The 19,979-nt window shown below is 54.1% G+C and overlaps 1 protein-coding gene across 2 annotated transcripts in view; it reads left to right on the forward strand.

Moving 5' to 3' along the window:
- Window positions 1-8,667: 8,667 nt before the first annotated feature.
- Window positions 8,668-19,979, forward strand: part of CNTFR (ciliary neurotrophic factor receptor) — a 39,191-nt gene continuing 27,879 nt past the window's right edge. Inside the window, exon 1 of one of the 2 annotated variants that reach the window (XM_019624487.1) lies at window positions 8,668-8,852. The gene's annotated coding sequence lies outside the window, so the exon portion shown is untranslated. Of the gene's footprint in view, window positions 8,853-16,816; window positions 16,915-19,979 lie in introns of those variants that run through there. The other variant, XM_019624488.1, reaches the window with a different exon arrangement.

The raw sequence follows: 19,979 nt of genomic DNA on the forward strand, positions 1-19,979 counted from the left end.
GGACTCCTGCACCACATCTCCTACCTCTCTTTTCTCTTTCACTTTTGAGAAATCCTTACTATTATCTAACTTCAACCCCCCTAAGATAGGTTCTGCAATAAAAGATTAAGATTAGAATTTGGTGACACCTTGACGTGAGGAGTTAGCCTAGTATACACTAAGGTTGTCTGAGCACAGAGAAGAGGTCTCTTAGGGCTGGCTGTGGGTGTCTCCTGGTTGGAGGCCCCTTCTAGTTGGTTTGGGAAGGAGGGTCATCGGCCCAGCTGGTGGGGGCCTGGAGAGCTGAGCTGTCAGCAGCAGGAAGGATTGGGGTGAGAAGAAAAGCAGGAGCTATCCTGGGGGAGCCAGGGAGTCCGCGTTATGGTTTCTAATGTCTTAGCCCTGGTTTCAATTACCCCCAGGGTCCCCAGACTCCCCTGACCGCTATAGGCTCCCAAGCTTGAGGAAGTTCAGGACTCTCCCGGAAAGGCTGGAAACCGAGGGCTCAGGGATGGAAGTCTGGCGGCAGAGGAGTTTTTTCATCCTCTTCTGTGTCTGGCTGAGAGAGGCCCCTAGACCAAGTAGGACTCCAGGAACAGCAGGGACAGCAGGGACGCTGGGAAAGGAGGGACCTACTCTCTGCTCACAGGCCCCTGTGGAGGGTCTCCATCAGTCAGCTCTACGGCACCAGCTTGGTCCCACTGCCCCCACCCCACTCCTGGCTGCTAAAGACCAGGGCTCTTTCTTGGCCTCACCCTGCTCCTTTTTGGTCCTGTGACAACCCTGACTCCTGGCTCTCCTTCTACTTGTGAGACCATCACACTTTCTCTGCCTTCTCTGTCTTTTAATCATACTTCCCAGGGTTTCAGCTGCAATCCTCTCCTCCTCTCCCTCTCATCACACCCTCCCCCTGCTCCCTGATCTATCTTGTCATCTCCCAGCACCCTTATAGTGCCTAGGTCAGTCTGGGACTTTGATGAATACTCACACAACCAGCACTAGTACAGAGGGTACTGAGGGCACTGGGAGCTGTTAGACAGGGGCCATACACCTCCAGCCAGCCAGCCAGCCAGCCAGCCCTCAGCTTCTGTGTGCTCCCTATCCTTGCCTCTGCTGGCCATCATTCCACAGACCCTTCAACTGGACATGTCAAGCCCCAACTCTCTCTCCAGCTCAGTGAATGGCACCGTCATCTCCTAGTCACTCATGCCAAAAACCTGGGAGTCATCTGTACTTTTGTACACAATGTTCCCTCTGGGCCTGGCACACAGTAGGTGTTAATACATGTCTCTTAAACTGAATTTAATTTAATTTTCTCTCTTGGACTCCCCCTGTGCCTCTGTCTGTTTCCCTGGGCTTGGGTACCTCTGGCATTCAGTCTTCAAATCTCTAATTTTTCTCTGTCTTCCAAATAACGACAGTTGAGTTTCTGGGAGTTGAGAGCCTCCTTTCTTCCCTCTCCCCCTACCCCAGGAGAGTGCAGGCTGGTGGGAATGGATCTGTTGGAGATGAAGGGAGGGAGCCAATCTTGGGGCTACATGAGTATCAGTACTGTTTGGGAATCCCAGCCCTGTTATCAGGGAGGCAGCTTTACAGCAGCAGGGATCAAGGTCAGACTCTGCCTGGCACCAGAAGGGGACAATCCTTTGAAGACATATGCCTCCTCCATGAAGAATAGGAAGAGAGGGAGATCAGAGCCCACTGGGGTGGGGAGGGAGGGAGGGAGACAGGGAAGGGGGAAGGAGGGACTGAATTTGTGCTTCTGAGCAGGGAATTAGTTTCATGCAAATTTTTGCAACACAAAATGAAAAACTGCATCTGTGATTTTGCAAGTCAGTGCCCCTGCTCCTGCTTTCAAATACATATAGTCCCCCTAACCCCTAGTTTCCCTGTCCTCCCTTGTCCTTCTCCCCCCATCTGATCCCTGACTATCTGCTTTTCTTTCCAAACTTAATCCAGACTCAGGATCACCCAGGGGGCGGGTCCTTGGGAGAGCATACACTGGCCTAAGTGTCCAGGGGACCTGTTCTCTGTGTAAAGAGTGACATGGGGGTTCCTTTGGGGGTCATGGGAGCAGATGGAGAAGATGAATCCGTGTGCCTCCCCCAAAGCCCTGTTCTCTCTCTTAGGCTCCACAGCCTTGCCCCAGGTTAGGCGGAAGTTCTCTCTCTCCTATGGGTCACTGCAAACACTTCCTCCTTGGCTGCCCCACCTTTCTCACCACCCTCTCTACCCAGCAGCCTCAGTGATCTCTCTGAAATGCAAACCTGGTTCTGTTCCTCACCTACTTTATGCCTTTCCGGGCCTGCATGGCCTTGGCACCAAAGACACTTCAGGATGTGGTCTCTGAGCCACTCAGGCTGCCTCAGCCTGCCTTCTGGGTCTCTGTTTAATCCCTTGCAGGATACCAAACCCTCTTTCCCATCCCTCGAGGTTGTGACCAACTCAGATAGGCTTCCTCCCCTGTGTCCTGGGACTTTACTCCCCCAGGTCAATGTTGTACGGCTTGCTTGCATCATTCATTCATTCATTCAGCACTTATTTAAACTTATTTCAAGTGTTAGGAGCACCTGTTCAATGGCAGACCTAGCTCAAGATGCCTGGAGATGGAGTCCACAGAGCTGCCTCCATGGAGCTCACAGGCACCGCACAAGTAACTCGGTAGTTAAATGGCTAACACTAACTACTATAAGCAGAAGAATATGGCACAATGGGGGAGGACAAAGGGGCTTAGTCTAGGCTTCTCTAGGTGACACTTAGGCTGTCGCCTCTTGCCTGAGGGGGCTGTGGAGTCAGACACTGAACTCTCACATGGACAAATTTTGACTCACCTATTTTGACGCACCCATTTTGTTTAGTATCCATCTTTCCTAATTAGAACGTGAGTCCCATGAGGGCAGGAGATCTTTAAACACTTTTTTTAGTCAAAAAGTAAAGTTCACAAACCTTAAGGGCACAATTCAAGTTTTGACATATGTGTGTACACTTTTGGACACCCTACCCGCAACAAAGGTAACTGCAATTCTAACTCCTGTCACCATAAATGAGTTTTGCCTGTTCTTGAGCTTTATATAAATAAAATCACTCAATATGTTCTCTTTTGTGCTTTCTCCTTCTCCTCCTCCCGCTCCTCCTCTTTCTTTGCTCAACATTTTGTCTTTATCCACTTTTTGTTGTGTGTGGCTATAGTTGATTCTTTTCTATTGCTGTTACTATATCACAATCTATTCATTCATTTGGGTTTTTTCCAGTTTGAGACTGTTATGAATAAAACTACTATGAACGTTTTTGAACTCTACAATAATTTCTTTTGGGTATATATTTATGAGTGAAATTGCTGGGTCATAGGGTATATATATGTTCAGCTTAGCAGACAGATCCTGCCAAACAGTGTTCCAAAGTGGTTGTACTAACTTACACATGCACCAGCCGTGTGTAGTGATCTAGTTGCTCCATATCATTGAGAGGGCATGGATTTTTCTCTGTTTGGTTCACTGCTATAGCCCATCACTTAGATTAATGTCTGGCATATAATAAGTATCAGTACATATTTATTGACGGCCCTATGAATGGGGGGATACATTAGCATTCCTGGGGTCCTGATCTGGCCCTGGCACTAACTTGCTGTGTGACTCTAGGCAGGTGACTCTCCCTCTCTGAGCTCTTTCCCTGTCTGTAGCATAAGGGGACCAACACTAGGGGCTTTGCTTTCCAGTGCCAGCTGGGTGCTGTGAAGCTGGACACCTGCTCATTCATTTACTCCATTTGGATTGATTAAGGTCCTACTATGTACCAGGATAGTAAGGGTGTGATCTGTGACATGCCACTGAAAGCCTCTTTCAGGTCAGCCAAAATCCAGGGTCACTTGCCCATCTTGTCCCCAACTCATCTTCCTGGAGCCTGCCCCTCCTTCCTCTGTCCAGCCCTGACCCCAGGGGGAGGGGGTCTGGACCAAGCCTGCAGATGGAAAATGTGATTAATAATCAAAAAAACATCCAAGAGGAAGAGACCAGGAAAACAACTTGGGGAAGGCCCAGGGGAGGGGGGCCATGTCCCGGGCCTTGGGACAGCTCCGGCTGCCCTCCCGCCGCCCTTTCTGGGAATCTGCTACAGGAGTGGGTAATTTTAGCCAAAAGTGAAAAAAAAAAAAAAAAAAGCTACCCAATTATTTATGAAAAAACATGCCCCCCCCAATGTAAATTATGCTTCCCCTGGGGGCCATCCCCTACTCCATTACTTCTCTCTTAGTGGTCCCCCTGCTTGGTCAGGCTGGGGGGCCCTGGAGACACTGGGCTGGGGGCAGAGGAGGAATTTCAACATGAAATGTTTTGTTCATTAACAGAGAACACAGGGAAATTCCCTTTCTGCCTGGGCCTGGGCAGCCCAGGCCGATACTCAAAATCTATTGTGAAAAATCTAGCCTGAGCTGCAGAGTGGGGTCAGGGTTATGCTGGGGGGTGGGTACAGACATTCTCTCTTTTCGTCTTGGACTCCTGACTTTCAGTGGTTTCCTGAGACTTAACCCCTCTTCCTTGCAGGAATTTCATTCCCTATGTTCCAGGTCACCCTCAGCCTTCCTTCTTAGCAAAACAGGAGGAACTGGGGTTAGATTAGAGATAGAACTTCCAACTAAGGAGGAAAGAAGGATATCAAAGAGAGGGAGGGGAGATCTTTGATGTTTCAAATAATTTAGAACTCTGAGAGAATATGTTGGAATCAGTAGGCAGCAAATCTAAGGAGGGCCTGGAGCTGGAGTGAAAGTACCTGTTTCAGAGTGACTTTAGAGGGCCCAGGTGAGAGGGGGAAGAGGAATGAGCTTTAGAGAATTGAGGGCAATTCCAGGCTGAATACTTACATTCCCCCATTACGGCTTCAGCCCTCTCCCGTTCTCTACCTTTAGGGAATCTTTGCTCTTTTCTGGTGCCAGAGGTTGGAAGGGTCAGGACACACTTAGGAGGAGGTCCAAATGACAGGATTCCAGAAGGGCAGGATGAGGGTGTTGGGATTGGGCCCTAGGTGGTGTCCCAGGATGGTGCTGGAAGCTGTCTCAGGATGGGGGTGAGTCGTCCCTGGGGGGAGGGGGCTGGGCTGGACCTTGAGTATGTGAGGGGGGTGCTTCGGGCCCCCCTCCCTTGTTAGGCCTAGGGCTGTGTCAGGATCGGGTTTCTCGGCGCCTGGAGCCTCCGCGAGGCCGAGCTGTTCCCGGGCCTCGGCCAAGCCGCCCCAGGCGCTGGCACTGCGTGAGGAAGCAGGGGGGGTGAGGGGGAGTGAGGGGGGGCTGTGAGGGCGTTTACGTAACTGCCTCCCGGAGCCGCCCCATCGCCAAACCCCACTGTGGGACTTTGTACGATTGAGAGCGTGTGTAACTCTGTGTGTGTGCCTGTGTGACAGGCGGTGTGAATGAGTACATTACTGTGTGGCTGTGTCTATGTGTGGGTATCGCGTATAAAGCGTGTGGTTCCGGGAGTTCCGCCCTTCAAGAACCTCTAGTTTCCAGTCCCAAGCAGGGGACCCTGACTCCCAGTGTGCCATATCGAGGTTAAATGTACCTGCTTGATTCTTTGAGACTGCGAGTGACTTTACATGATGATGTATTTGACATTTGTAGGTAAAACAGAGAGCCTGTGCCTGAGTGTTTGTAACTGGGTAGCCAAGTATGTGCCACACTGTGGAACTTTCTGATGGTATAGCAAGTTAGACATAAGCACTGTTTCTGAAGGAGCACTGAAAAAGGTAGACCTCGAGAGGTGGAGCACGCGAACAGGGGCTCTCCTTCCTTGAGAACACATTCGTAGGAATGGGAAAGGGTCCTTGCTACCCGAAGGCTTGGGATGGCACAGCTGGCTCCTGGGGTTGAGGGATGAGAGGCGGTTCAAATCTAGGTCACCTTCCAGGGTGAAAGACGTGGAGCCAAAAGTACTGATACAGAGCCCTTCTTTCATGGTGGGTATAAAACTCCAGGGACTCAAAGTCAAGAAGAACTTCCCCCAATTTCCCAAGGTCTTCCAGGGTTTTCAAATTTGGGATCCCCGTCACTCACTTGCAAGGCACTAGGGCTCCCAACTGGAGGCATTATTTCCTGCTGCCCCTTGTGGGAGGGGCAGATGGTGAAGATGGGTACAGATGGGGTGACAGGGGGGGAGGGTGTCCGTGAACTGGGGTTTGGCTTAAGAATAAGTGCGCCATAAGAGAAGGGGACTGGTGCAGAGCCAGGAGGCTGGGGATAAAGGTGCCTAATAAAGCTGGAGAGGAGACGGGCAGAGCCTGCAAAGGCTTTTAATTTAAGCCCCGTCTAAGAAGCCTGACTTTACTCCACAGCAGTGAGGTCCGGGAGGGTTCAACACAGGCTTAGGAAGCTCAGAAGCTCATGTACAAATGGGGCATCGAAGGCGGCAGGAGTAGAAACCCACGAGTAATCTGTTGCCCAAGCTCAGGTGGGAGGAGAATCGGTTCTGGGCCAGGGCCTGGCGGCGGGAACCAGAGGAGGCCGCACCCTGGTAGTTCCGTAGGTGGGCGCTGCCTCTGTGCTGGAGCCGCAGCCACAGGAGGAACACGCATCCCGCAACGCCGCCAGGTGTCGCTGTGGCCTCGGGGAAGAGGGCGCGGCTGTGGCTGTTGGGTGCTGCGCCCAGAGGAACTGCGGCTCGACAGGCTCCTGGTTCCCGTCCGACGTGCGCCTCTCGTCCTCGCTAATTCTTTGACACACCGAAATGTCCAGCTTCGGACCCCGGCTGCCCCGCGCAGACCCTGCCCTGCGCAGACCCTGCGCCAGCACCCGCGGACCTAGGCACTGCTGACCGCAACCCCGCGTCCCCAGGTGGAGACGTAGGTCCGGGAGGGGGGGGGGAACTCTCCACAGTTCTCAACCTAGCAGAAGAGTCGGGACGCCGGAGGATCCGGAGGTCAAGTCAGCCCAGCAAGGACCCGCAGATCGCGACGCCTGTCCACCCCTCCAGGAGAGGGGCGGCCCCCTGAGCACCCAACTACGCCCAGGCCCAGTTTCCGCGCAGGATGAGGGGCAATTTCTGATCCCCAAAGATTACGTAGTCCCTGCCCCGCTCCTTCCCTGTGCCCACCACCTTGTTCCTGTCGGTGGCTTCAGGATCTGGAGGCTTCGGGTCGGGAGAGGCCGGATAGGGACACCTACTGTGGGTGGGTGGGTGGGGGTGTGATCTTAGCTGGACGCCACTATTTCGCTGTGTGTTCTTAAACCCCAGCCGGCCTTCTGTAAGCCTCAGCCCCGCTGACCCCTGCCGGTTGCACTGAGGGGATTCTGCAGCCACGGAAGTGAAAGTGAAAAGCCCGGGCAGTGGCGGGAAGGTTTTTTCTGCAATGGGAGTCCCCGAGGCATTTGTTGGGAAAGGGCCCGGGTGCTCTGGGCAGCCTACTGGGGGAAAGTGTGAGGAAACATCAAGATATTTCCTTCTCTCTCTCCACCCCCAGCCCTGGAGCAACTCCCTGGAGGTGCAAGGCACAGAGATTATAGGTCAAATGTTAGGTGAAAAATCCGTGGGGTGGGCCACTCGTTCTCCGCCTCTGGCATTCACCCTTTCTGTTGCGCTCTCGAGTGGCCTCAGAAGTTGGTCTGGCTGTCTAACCTTAATTCCCCATGTTGTAGCCAGACCGGAGGCCCGGGGGCGAGTGAAGTGAGCATACGGCCCCTAAGAGGCCCAGGCTGTGAAAGGAAAGCTCGAGGGGTGAACCTCCGTCACCAAACTCGCGCGTGCTGTCCAGGCATAGAGGGCGCACCCTCTCTACCCACTTCATCCTAGTGGAAGTTTCTCCCAGGCCAGGTGTCGGGGCGGGGGGCAGGTGTGAGGAAAGGGTCGTAGTGCTGGTGTCACCGTAGACTTGATGGGAGACGAGGGCCTGGACTCCCAGCCTGGTCCATCCCGGATCATGGGGAGCATAAAGTCCCCTTCCTCCCCGCGAGGCGTGTTGTGTGCGTATTGCTGGGGACGATAGAAATAGGGGAGGGGCCGAGTTGGCTGGTCTCCTCTGCCCAAAGTGGGGCCTGGGCTCTCGGGCTTGCACTCCTCTTACAGAGATGCTGGCGGGAGGACCCCGAGAGTTGACCCGGGGTGTGCCAGGATGTCGGAATGAGGCAGTCAGGGCCTGAACGTGCGGGAGTGTGCGCAGCAGAGACCTGGCCAAGGCTAAGTGAGAGTGTGAATGAGCGACCTCGGGGGATGGGTGCGCGCCCAGGAGCCCTAGGGGATCCGGCGGAGTGGGTGTGGTATGTGGGTATGTGCTCGCGCGTCTTTGAAACCCGCGGTCGGGTCTGCGCGTAAAGCGCGAGGGCCACAGCAGTCTGGAGGGCGTTCCCGAGAAAGGGCGAATGTGAGGGGGACCCGCGTGCCAGTGCGGGCAAGTGTGCCAGCGGGGGGAGGGCGCGTGCCAGCTCGAGGCGACTAGGAGGGGGGGCTCCTAGGCCTGCGCAGGGTGAGTGTGCCCGCGCGAGCGGGCCGCGCGTGCCAGCGCGGGAGCGTGCCAAGGCGGGGGCGCGCGGGGGCTGTGGCCAGGAGGGGGTCGTGGCGCGCGGCCGCGGAGGCGCGGGGAGACAAGGCGGGAGGGGGAGGGGAACGAGGGCGCGCGCGGCCGAGCGGGCGCCCGCGGTCACATGGGCGAAGGAAGGGAGGGAGGGAGAGCGCGAGGGAGGGAGGAGGATGGGGGGGTTAAAGCTGCCGAGCGCCGAAGAGCCGGTGCAGAGCGGGCAGCAGCGGCAGCGGCAGCGGAGACGGCGGCTCCAGCCGGCGCGGCGCGGGATTCGGCGGCGGGATCCGGCAGCGGTGCTTGCTACGCGCTCCCTGCCTCGCTCCCTGTCGGGGGCGGTAGAAGGGCGAGGCGCGGAGCCCAGGCGGTCCGAGGGCGCGGTGAGTACCCCGCGGTGGACCTCGCGCGGCCGGACCCTCGGGCTGACCGACAGACCCGCGGCCCTCGTGCGCGCAGTAAGAGGGAGGGACACGCGTGGGCCCGCGAACGGGGGTGCGAACGGGAAAGTTCACGGGAAACTTTGTCCGCAAACTCGGGGGCGGGGGCGCAGGAGAAGAGGCCCCCCACGTCCCGGCGCGTCAGGGGTTGGGCGTGGTGGTGGTGGGGGCGGACAACCCGCTGGGGGAGGTGGCCGAGGCGGATTGTCCTAGTGTCCCTGATCTCCCTCACCCTTCAGCAGCGCGCGCGGGGTCTGGGAAAATTCCGGAGCTGGGGGTGGGTGGTGCGGGGAGGGTCGCAGTGACCCCCGCACGCCCGGAGGCGGCTTCCTTCTCCGGCAGAAATCTGGACTTCAAAGCGCCCAGGGGTGTGAACGGACGCGTCTGCCAGTGTATGTGTGTTCGTGTGAATTCCCGTGTGTGTGTGTGTGTGTGTGTGTGTGTGTGTGTGTGTGTGTGTGTTGTCTCGGCCTGAGCCTGTCTGTGGTTTCCTCGTGAGTCCACCTGGATGCCTCTCCATGAAGTGGGTCTCCTCCAGTGTCTCTTTGTAAGTCTTCCTGTTGTGTGTCCATGTGAATCCATTTGTGGTGTATCCCCATCTCTTTGTGAGTCTGCCTGTATGTGTATTCTCCAGTGCGGCTCTGTGTGAGCCGGCCTGGGTGTCCTGTGTTGCTTAGAGTAGTGTATCTCCCGTGCGTGGGGGCTGGGCCGCGGGGGAGGTCACCAGACGGACAGCTCTCCTCCTCGGCTCCTCTCTTCTCTCCTCTCCCGAGCCTCTCCGGCGGCGTCTAGCTCTCATACTCGCTCTCTCTCTCTCCCTTGGCCCCCTCCCCCCTTCAGTAGCTTCAGGCGGGCAGGACTATTTCACGCCTTGTTGAAAATTCAGGATTTTCTTTCTTTTTCCGTCTAGTCTCTCTCTTTGAGAAGCGTCTGTGTGTGTCTGTGTGGCTGGTAGCTTGTCTGCAACACTGGGTGTGTGTCTGCATGCCTCTTTAGGAGTGTGTCTGTAACATTAGTTGTTTTGCCTGTAATACTTGCTATATTTGTGTCTCTGTCACTAGGGGTGTTCTGGTGGCTGTAATCACTGAGGTGGTGGGGAGTCTGGGTGTGTTTGTGCATCTACAATTGCTGTATGTTCAGGGGGTCTGAAACATTGAGTGTATTTTTGTGTGTCTAATTCTGGATGTGATGGTGTATCATGGCATGTGTGAAGATGGGGCTTGAACAATTGGATAGTCCTATGGCTGTAGGGCTAGGCTGTGCCGGGAGTGGGGGCTGTGTGTCTCAATAAACTATGTTTCCAGGTCTCCACTACCAAAATCCATACAAATCCTCTGGACTGGTTCTTGGGGCTTCTGGCCAGGCAGGATTGGTGACATAGAACTAAGATTCACACTCCATTAGGGCTAATACTCCACCTGGGACTCTGAGCCTTCTACTAGGAGTTTATCACACTCAAGACTTCTTGGCGCTCTGGAACTCATACTCAGGTTCACACTGGGACACTTAAATTCACATGGACTCCCACTCAGAATTACACTAGGACAGTGGGACTCACACTCAGATTCACACTTATGTCCTAGGGATCATATCCAGCTAGCTATACTCTTCAGTCCTGGGGTTTACACTCAGACTCACACTGAGGCTCTAGGATCACACTTAGATTCACAGCTCTATCCTGACTTGGCTCATAGACTTAACATTGAGACCTGGAGCCCACACTCAAAATCTCACTGGGGTCCTAGGGCTCACACTTGGACTCGTGCCAAGACCCTGGAGCTTACTCCATTCACACTTACATCCTGGGGTTTATATTCATAGTCACATTAAGACTAGAGGCTCACACTCAGATTCATGGGGAACCTGGGGCTCACATTTGGACTCAAGGACTCACATAGGTCACTGAGGTTCATCGACGCATGCTTTCATCTTGGAGCTCACACTCAGACTCACACTAGGACTCTAGCGGTCACACGCAAGATTCTCACTTACATCCTGGGATCACTTAGGGACCCAGTGTTCACATTCACACTTACAAAAGAACCCTAGTGCTCACACTCAGACTCACATGCGGAACCTTAGCTCAGAATGCCCTTAAGACCAGGGGCTCACACTTAGACTTCCTAGGACTGTAATGCTTGTACTGACTTATGTCGGACTCACATTTTAGTCCTGGGACTACAGTCAGATGCACACTGAAGCCTAGGTTCACACTAAAACCCGTACTTCCATCTTGGAGTTCACACTCCAACTGACATCCTTGGTAATTACATTAAACTTACCCTTCCGTCCTGGGGCTTACATACTCAGACTCGCACTAGGGTTCTAGTGCTTGCACTCAGACTCATTGCTTACATCTTAAGGCTTTCATATTCACGTGGGGGCACTGGGTTCACACTTAGAGTCATGCCCAGTTATACTTTCAACCTGGGGTTCACATTCAAACCCACACTAGAATTGTGGCAATCACACTCCCAGTGGAACTTAGAACTCATAGTCAGATACACCCATGCTTTCTTTTGATTTATGGTGCATATCAGGGCAATTGGAGTGAGGAACAGAGATTGCTACAATATCTGTCCCCTACAAAGGTGGGGAGGGGAGGAGATACATGTGTGGTCCCATCCCTCACTTGGGCTATGGGCTGATGAGAGGGTGGTAGGAAATACCCAGTTAAACTTTTCTGCCTTTTTTCCCCCAAGGAGACTAGGCTCTTGGCAGGAAGGTCTGAGTAGGTTTTTGGTACAGGGGTGATTTGTACCCTTAGAGTCTCCCATGTGCCATGTCCATGTTCATTCTCCTTAAATAAAGTTTTGGTCGCCCCTCCTGTGATAGAGAGGGTTCAGTGTGGGGAAATAAGACTCATGTCCTCTTCCCAAGACATCTCCCCCATGCCAGTCATCCTCAGGCTGGGAGGGGTGTGAAGATTACCTGGTAAAGGGGTAGACCTCTGGCTCCTTTGACCCTTTCAGGGTATTCAATCTCTTGATTCTAAGTGAGGTGGTAGCCCCAGATCTGTGGTGAGAAGGTAGTTGGACGGGAGACTGAATTGGAAGGTTGGAACGCACCTTCTCCTCTCTCCTCTGCTGTGGCTGGAGAGAGGTAGGGGCCAAGTTATGTTATACCTCAGCGTCCCCTGGAATGCCTGTTGAGCCCTTATCCTTCCTCCAGGAAATGGCCAGGGCTCCCCACTCTACTCCTCAGAAGAGCAATAGCCCTGGGGGAGGAGGAGGGTCGTGTTGGGCTAGGCTGCAGTGAACCTTAGGACTCCACCCATCTTGGAGATGCTGCTCGGCCTTTACATGCCCTCCCATTATGATGCCAGTGGGTAGGGTGCCAGAAGTGTGCTATCACCCCGTGGGACCCCATGAAGTCGGGACCTGGCCCTCAGGCTCAGATGGCTGGGCTGTAACTGTTCCCAGTCCCTGAAGGGGACACATGCTCTCCAGCCTCCCTATGGGGGTGGGAGGCTTGGAGGCTAGGCGCCCTGCTCCCTGCCCCCCCATGGCGAGTTGAAGTGTAAATGAATTGGAAACATATGGAGCGGATTTTCTTTGAAAATGCAGATGGTTGGGGGGGGGGAACCATGTGTGCCTGGTTTGGGGAGGGGTCCCAGAGAGCATGGAGGCTGAGAAGAGAGAGCTGACCCCTCCTCTAGACCCACCGTGGAACATCAGCTGTATAAACTCCAGTGGCCCTGGGTGACCACACCCACCCCAGCTCTTGGCTTCCTGTGGGGAGGGGCTGGGGAGGCAAGTGGTCCCTGTGGGCTGGGAGTGCTGAGGTCATCACCACCCACCTTTGCCTCTGTAGAGGGCAAAGAGAACCCTTGAAGTACAGAGCCATGCTGAGTTGGGGGTTACCAGAGCCAGGAACTCTGGGGGCAAGGGTGGAAAGAGGAGCTGGGGCAGATGTGTGGACAGAGTTAGACCCTGCTGTTGTGGGGAACCAGCTCCTAGAAGCCCAGGGTAGAGCTACAGCGGAAGGAAATAAAGTTAGAATGTGGTCGTGACTTCTGGTTAGCGCAAGGGCCGGTCCTGTGGTTTAGGAATGGACTGAGAAGTCCTCAATCCTACAGGAGGACGGGTTTTTCCAGGCCCAGGCAATCAGTATGCCCCCCATACACTATACTTTCCCCTCGCAACACTCAGCAAGGTTCATAGTAATTGCCTGTAGGCTCTGTGAGACCCAGGGACTGGGTCTACTTTAATCTCCACAATGCCCTGCCCCTGGCACAGACCTGATACACGGTAGGAGGGCAGTGTTGAGTAAACTATATCTTTTTTTCTCCCATCAGACTGAATGCTCCTCGTGGGCAGAACCATACCCCAAACTCCCAGCAGAGTGCCTGGGAGGGATTAGGTTCTCAGTAAATGTTGAGGAATGAATCATTGAGTGAGACAGACCACAGGGAGAGGTGACTCCTTGGGGTTTGTGGCTTGAGACCCAACAGCCTCTGTTGTACACCCCTATTTGGCTCAAAGGATCCCTGAGTAATTGCAGGCTAGACTAAAGGAAGGACTTCCCTGTCCTCAGGGAAGGAGAGCAGAGGATAGGCAGCTTCTTCTTTGGAAAGGTCTGTACTCAGGGAGATTGGGTCAGGGCAATGACCCTGATTTTGTGGTAGAGGTTGGAGGTCACCTCTGTCCTCTCTCTAGCTTAAGGATTTTTCAGAACTTGGGAAGAATCCTTTCCCTGTATGGCCGTGAGCATGTCCCTTGCTTTCTCCAGGTCTGGGTTTCTTGGACTCTAGCCAAGGCAATGGACCCCATCTCTGAGCCTCCAAGGCTGGGCTCTGAGATTGTTAAGCTGTTGTGGGCAGCATGGACTGTCTATATTGGTTATTAACGGCTGGTTGTCTGAGATCACAGGATTCGGATCCTAAAAATACCCTGTCCAGCCAGAGCCTAGGAGTTGCCAGTGTGGGCTGGTGTAGCAGTGGCTGCACAGAGCCAGGAGAGACTGGGAGAGTGTGGGGAAACTGAGGCAGCAGGGGCAGGAGATTCACAGGAGCTAGAACCTTTGTCTTATATAGAGCAAAGGTTGATAAAATTAGTGGTGCCAGTTAGTCAAATTATGGCAGCATTTAGAGTAATCTCTTATCTGCAGAGAATTTCCATCTCAGAGATGCATCAGGAGATAGGTGTGATATCCGATATAAAAATGAAGTAGTCAGTAGTAACCATTTCAAGTCCAGCTTCAGGATGTTCCAAAATAAGTGTGTGGCAAAGAAAAAAATCTCCAAGTGGCCTTTCCTGCGCCACTGCCCCCATTCCTACGTCCTAGAGCACTTCCTTGCAGCCCAAGTCCCAGTGAGGCTCTTGTACACCCCCTTTTATAGGCCCCACCTCACCTCTGTCCCCCAGGGCTCTGTGTAGCCCCTCTCCCCCGGAGAACGGAGCTGCATAGTGGTCCCACAAAGGTAAAAAGAGCTCTGCCTCTGAGGGTAGATGCTGTGTGACCTTGGCCTGTGAGCTGACCTTTCTGGGCCCCTCTGTGAAATTGCAGTACTGGGGGGCTGGGCCCTTACCCAGGCCAGGAGAGAAGGCAGTTTTGGCACCCATCCAGGCCCCTGACGTCAATGACTCTCCAAATAATGGAATCAATATTGGGTGTGTGTGTGTGGGGGGCACAAGCGTGAACCAGGCCCCAGCGATTAGAAACAGATCAGCACAAACCCGCAGCTGATTCTGATAGAGCTGCCTTGGAGAGCTAGGGTGGGAGGCCTGGAAGGAGGTGGACCTGGGGGTGGGGGGGAGCACGCTTCAGGAATGGGAGGCAGAGCCACCAAGTGTCCAGAGCGTGAGGGTACACAAGAGAGGTCAGAAACTCTGGGGCTGTCTGGTTTGGAATGATGGGGTAGGGACCCTGTCCTGATCCCTTCCTCCTTTCAGCGACTAGGGTTTTAAGGATAGGGGAAGTTTGTGAATGGAGACTTCTTTCAGCCAGTGAGTGCTAAAGAGTGGGCAAGGGGAGTTCAGAGTTCATCTCTCTGCATCCTAGACCAGGGCCCCTAGGCTGTATTGTATTAGGGGTCACAGTTTATGCCCAGGATAGAGAAAGCGTTCTGAGTGAGACCTAAGGGAGATGATCTTTTGCTTGGAGGCAGACAGAAGGCTTTAATCCAAGATAGATGGGTATTCCCCCTCAGATTGGGAGTCTGGCCTCCTTCATCAGCCCATGTCCCCTCAGCATCCTAAAAGGTAGCAGGTGAAGATGGAAGGGGCCATAGATCCATAGGGGGCTGGCCTGGCGGCAGCTGACAAAAAACAGGAAGAAGGGCTGGGGGAGCAGCTGTAATTACGGGGCATTTATTATTAATCAGATGAAATTGCTGGAAGCAGCTGGTGTAATCTGCGTAGCGATACAGACACTGCATGCCCCCCCCCTCAACACGCACGAGCACACACATGCATACACATCACACACAGCCTAAGCTTTGTTCGCTTTCAGTTTTTTCTTGTGAAGGTTGGATGGCTCTGTGTCTCTGTGTCTGTATGTTGGGTGTATCTGTCTGTTTTCTTCATGTCAGCCTGTCCCCTCCTCTCCCTCTATTGTCTCCCCTCCCCTCCACTGTTTCTGTCATTCTTTAGCCTGATGTGTATCTCCTTGTCTCTACTTCCTCTCTGTCTCTCTCTCTCTTTGGGCTTATCTCTTGCTGTGTCTATTATCTGTTACCACCAGCCAGCCCATCTCTAACGCCTTATTTTAGTTTCTTGCCGTCTCTCCCTGGTTGGTGGTGTCTCTGTATTTCTGTAGTTGGATGACATGGAGTCCCTTTCTCATGGGTATGTGTTTAAGCACCTGATCATGCCTTTGGGACCTGGTTTTGGGGGAGAGGGACATTTGAATCCTGAGGCTCTCCTGGGGTCTTATAGGTAGTAAGGGCTCTGTTAAGTGACTGGAGCCCACAGAAGCAACAGTGGCTTTCAAGATCATCCTGAGGACATCATCAACTCCTTTACCAACTACCAGTTGTGTGACTTTGGGCAAGGTGCTTTTGTTCTCTAAGCCGCAACTTCCTCATCTGCAAAATGTAAACAGGATTACTTCCAATGGTTGTTCTGATGATTCAGTGCAAAAATGCATCTTAAGTACTTATCATGGTGTCTGGCTCATCACAGACCCTGAACAAGTGTTAGCTGTTACTGTGTTATTGTTGGGAAAGGCACTGTGCAGGTGAGAGAGATCTGCAGAGGCAAGCTAGTGTAGCAGAAAGGCTTTAGAACTAAGTCTCAAATCTTGCTCTGTAACTAATCAGCTATGTGGTCTTGGGCAAGTTACTTAACCTTCCTGAATATCAGTTTTTTTTTTCAACTGTCAAATGGGAATAGTACTAGAGCGTACCTCATGGACAGATCATGAGGATTAAATGAGATAATGCATATAAAGTGCCTAACACAATTCCTGGCACATAGCAGATGCTCAAGAAATCAGAATGGTGACAAGGCAGAGTAAAACGATGGTAAGATTGTGGGTGTTTATGCCCTTCCATTAGCCAAGTGTCTCTATATGAGTATTGCATGTGCGAATGTGTGTGATATGGAGGTACTTATGTCTGGGAACTGATTGTGTGGGGATTTAGGAGTGTCTCTGTGTTTGTACAGTGTGTATCTGTATGCGGTGTCAGACCACTGGCTTCTGGCTTTCCTTTGTCCCTGTGGTTCAGAACCTGAAATCAGCAAGGGGTGCCAGATGGAATTTGGACTACTACCACCTTTTCCTCTTTTAGATGTTTCTCTGCTGCCTGCCTCAGTCTCCCCTTCTTACAGTGGGGTGTGAGTACGGAACAAGCTCTGACTTGGACCAAGACCTATGGCTCCTCTGTGACCTCTGATTTGTGCCCCTTGCCCTTCTAGAATTCAGCCTTGTCACATCACACCCCCCTCCCCCCCACACCCCGTCCCCCACCTTGGTTTTGGAAGTCTCAGGAAGAGTTTGGTCTGGAGGAGGAGGAGGAGGAGGAGGACATTGATGTGCTCAGTGTGCGGCCAGTGGTGAAGAGGTATGTGCTGGGGACCCAAGCAAGACAGGTCAGTCTCAGGGCATCAGGCAGATACAGTGGGTGGAGCTGTGGGTCCCGGGACATGAGTGAAGGAGTGCCTGTGATCCCTTCTTTTCCCTGTCATTCTTCCCGAGGCTTTCCATGCTCTCATGACAAGTCCATAAAGGGGAAGAGACTTACCCATAGTCACACAGACAAGGGCAAAGTCAGGCCAGAAAACGGTTCTGCATGAGGGGGCTGAATCCTGGATGTGGGAATATGTTTCAGTCTCATTGTCAGGCTCCCTCTCTGCCCGCAAAGTGTCTCTCTGGCTTGATAGGGGAAACCGCTGAGTTTGGAGGAGATGGGTGGGGGTGGGGTCAAAAAGTCCAAAATCTTCTGGGGCCAGCCATAGGACTGGGCCTGGCTCTCCCCTCCTTTCATTCAGGCTAGGCAAAGCCCCCAGATTGGCAGCCCGGGGGTGGGGTTGTGCAAGGAATTGAGGCGCTGGAGCGGAACGGAAGGGCCTATTGTCCAAAACCCGCCAGAGGCTCACAAAGGCCGGCTGGGCTTTTCATCTTAGCTCCCAAACAGACTGGCCATTTTCCCGGCCCCGCAAGCGAGGGAGGGTGGGGGGACTGACCCTTCAGAACTAGGACTGGGGTGTTGTTCGGGGTGGGGTGGGGGTATCCCAGGCTGACACATGGCCATAAAAAAGACTTAAAATGGAGCTGGGATTCTGAAGAGAAGGAATGGAGGCTTCAAAGGGCTGTAGAGGGTTAAGATTCCATCTCACTCTTTCCAGAGGACCAAAGGACAGAGTGAGAGATCTGATAGAAGTTCAGATTTACACAATAATAGGTAATAAATATTTATAGGGGGCACACCTGGGAGGAGTCTGATGGTTAGTTGGGAAAGTGAGTTACTGAGCTGTGAGGGTACATAATCCTCCATCCTCCACCCCCACCCCCCGGAATTGGGAAACACCTAAGGGAGCTGGAATGGGCTGGAGAAGAGAAGGCTAGTGGTCAAGCAAGAGAACAGGCTCCCTGCAGCAGGAGGGACTGAGGCCAGACAGCAGGAAGGACTTCCTGCCAATGAACAGTAGCTCAGATACCCTGACCCTGTCCCCAGGGATCCCAGAGGAGCGCAGAGAGCAGGGGAGCTGGAGAACACCCCCCGGGGTTAAGGCCGAGGCAGCTTCTGTGGAGGTTGAGAAGGAGGCTGGAGGGAGGACTTGGCAGTTCTGTCCACCCTCCCCCAGCAGCACCTCCAGCTCCACTTTAAAAACAGCTTTTTAATTTAACAAAGTGGATGAAAAACTGTTTTTGGAAATAAAAGATATCTGCTGTCTCCCAGGCTAGCACTCAGCCCTTGCAGAGAGCCTCTCTGGGTTTCTCCCGCTGCCAGTGGCTCCTTTCCTCTCTCGGTGTCTCTGCCTCTCTTTTATTTATTTTTGTTTCTGCTCTGTAGGCACCCCAGGTTCCCCTTGGCCTCCCTCCCCATTTCAGTCTCTGTGGGAGTCTCATCCTCATCTCTTATCTCCATGTCTCTGCACGTCCTTCTGTCTCTCCTCTACCAGTCTCTCTTCTGGGGCTTGTCTCTCTCCTGATTTGTCTCTGTCTCCCAGCCTGTCTCAATCTCTTCTCCCTTCCCCCCCCTTCCTTTCTCCCCCAACCCCTGCTCTAAATGGGTCTATTTAAAACACCCGACGCTGCCAAGTCAGAAAAGCGTCTCCTGATAAAGCGCATTAGGCAGAGGGAGGGAGGAGGAAGGAGGAGGGAGCAGCGGGCGGACGGATTGATCCAAGCCCGTAACCCCATTAATCAGGCATCGTGGATCCCCCGCCCTCCCCCAGCTTCAGCCCCCTCAGAGCTAAAAGCCCCTGAAATATTTATCACCCCTCCCCCATGGGGAAGTGGGGAGGGTTGTGTGGCCCTTGGTGTGAGCATCCCCAGCTGCCTGTCCCCCCCCCGCAGCGTGTATGTGCTCATGTGCTCATGTGTGCACGCATGGGTGTGCACACCTGACAGGCGCAGGGTCCAGCCGCCGTCTTGCCCCCCCCCCACTATCTGAGCAGCCAGGTCCCCTGGGCAGCCTCTGGGAACCCTAAGAGTCTGGCTGGGTTCCTGCCCTTTCCGAAGGGTTGAGTGTGCAGAAGAGGGAGGCTTTGGGATCAGTTGCAGGGGGGTCTTCATGCCCGCCCCCAAAGTGCAGTACCTGGAGGACTGGGTGACATTGCACTGTCATTTTCAGAAGACAGGAAAGTGAGCTGGGATTCAGTGTCCAGATTCCCCCAAATTTCCAGTGCAAGAAGTAACTTGGGGAATAGAATTGGGGACTCCATGCTCCTAAAATGCATGAAGGTAACTTGGAAGGCTGGCTGAAGTTCCCCCTTTATTCTCAGAGGGTAGGAATAGGACCTGAAGGTGGGTTAGGGACCTCCCATTACCCTCAGAAATGCAGAAAGGTGACCTGGGCCTGGTGGGGGTTCCCATCACTTCCTGGGGGTGAGGGGACTGGGTCGCACATCTCAGGGCTTACTGATCCCCCTGGCAGCAGAGGTCTCTTCTGAGACATGTAGGGATCTGCCCAAGTTGGCCTGAGGCAACTTCGCCCTGGGCAGGGTCAGGGAGGCCCCGGCGCCGGGAGGGTCCCTTCCCCCTCCCCTCCCCCTGCATCAAGTGCCACATCTCCTCCTGACTCAGACAATTAGATTCAAAGGATGACCTCACTGCCTGCCGTCCCTCACTCGCTCCCTCCGCTCGCTCGGCTTGCTCCTTTGCTCGTGGCGCGCCCCTTCCTCCCCTCCTCCCGGCCCGCTCGCCGCCTCGCTCGCTTGCTCGCTCGCTCGCTCGCTCGCTCGCAGCTCGGCCCGGCCCCTCGCCCGCCTGCTCGCCCGCCGGGACTTTCGTGGGGAGGTCCCCCCGCTCCTGCCTCCTGGGCCAGCCCGGGCCGGCCTGGGCCGCTCCTGCCCCAGCCTCGAGCCCCGGGGGCCCGATGCTTGCGGGCGGGCGGACTGACCCACTGAGCGCCGGAGGCACCGACGGGGCGCCTGCGCGGGGACCCAGGTCAGTGGTGGTGCG

This window comes from Hipposideros armiger, unplaced genomic scaffold (genome assembly GCF_001890085.2).
Source record: "Hipposideros armiger isolate ML-2016 unplaced genomic scaffold, ASM189008v1 scaffold_591, whole genome shotgun sequence".
NCBI lineage: Eukaryota > Metazoa > Chordata > Mammalia > Chiroptera > Hipposideridae > Hipposideros > Hipposideros armiger.